This window comes from Eimeria mitis, genomic scaffold (assembly GCF_000499745.2).
Source record: "Eimeria mitis Houghton genomic scaffold, Emh_scaff1208, whole genome shotgun sequence".
Taxonomy (NCBI): Eukaryota; Apicomplexa; class Conoidasida; order Eucoccidiorida; family Eimeriidae; genus Eimeria; species Eimeria mitis.
In genome coordinates, this window is record NW_013568209.1 from 432 (window position 1) to 1871 (window position 1440).

The following is a 1440-nucleotide window of genomic DNA, read 5'->3' on the forward strand; positions in this document are numbered from 1 at the left end:
TTATATATTTGTATGGTTCCGCCTAACACCCCAAGTTAAGGGGCCTCAAGATGTCCTGTTTGTTCTTTTGTTTGTTTTTTTTATGCTTTCCTTTGTTTTTTTGTTTTTCTCTGTTTGTTTTTTTCTGTTTTTTTTCTGTTTTTTGTTTCTATTTGGTTTTTCTTTTGTTCGTTTGTTTCTCTTTGTTGGGGTGTATACGCACCTTCTTTAATCGAGGTGCCTGTACACCCGAAAGTCGTTTAGCTGCTGCCGCCTTCAGCAGCTAGCTACAGCTAGCCACAGCTAGCCACAGCTAGATACAGCTAACCACAACTAAATATCGCTAACCATAGCAAAAGCACAGCTAGCCGCGAGTAGCTGAGAGCTAGCTGTAGCTAGCCACAGCTAGCCACAGCTAGCCACAGCTAGCTACGGCTAGCTACAGCTAGCTGCAGCTAGCCACAGCTAAATACCGCCAACCATAGCAAAAGCACAGCTAGCTACGAGTAGCTGAGAGCTAGCTGCGGCTAGCTACAGCTAGCTACAGCTAGCCAAGCGATGAATAGAAGGGTCTCCAAGCCTTTTTATCATCTCCTCTGTTTTCTTTTTTTTCTTTTCTTTTTTTTTTGCTTATCTTTGCTGTTTACCTTCTGCTTGTTTTGCATTGTTTGTTCTTTATTTTTTATTTGTAATTTAATTAAATTCATTTATAATTTTATTTTTATTTAAATTTCCTTTCGCTGATCTCTTCTTTATTAGGCCTTGCAGTGGGGGCCCCCAAGAAGGGGCCCCTGGGGGCCCCCCGGGGGCCCCCCCACTTCGGTGTGTATATACATATGTTTTTTTTTTGCTTATTTCTCCCTTCTATTTGAGTTTTGTGTTTATTTATTTAAAAATATTAAAATAAATTGAAAACAAATAAATTTTAATTGGTTTATTGTTTGTTTTTTTTTTCTTTTATACAGCTGCTGGGGTGTATAGGCAGGTGGTGGTGGTGGCGGTGAGGGTGTACGGGGCCCCCAGCAACAACCGTATTTTTCCTTCTCTTTTCTTTTCTGTTCTTCTTTATTTTTTATATTAATAATATCTGAAATACAATTAAAAATACATTTTATTTAATTTATTTTTGTTTATTGCGGCAGTTTTAGCTGCGAAACGGCACAGGTAGGGGCCCCCCCCATACCCCCTGGGGGGCCCCCCTCATCTGCTGCTGCCTGTCTTCTGCTGCTGCTGCTGCAGCAGCAGCAAATCACAAGCATATGAGCTCAGGGTCCCTCTCTGCTGCTGCTGCTGCTGCTGCTGCTCTTCGCCGCCAGGCCACTAGTAACAGCAGCAGCAGCAGCAGCAGCAGCAGCAACGACAAAAACACCAGCAACAGCAGCAGCACAACCACCAATACATTTCCTCCTCCTTTCGTTTCTTCTTCTGCTGCTGCTGCTGTTTCTGCAGCAGCAGCAGCAG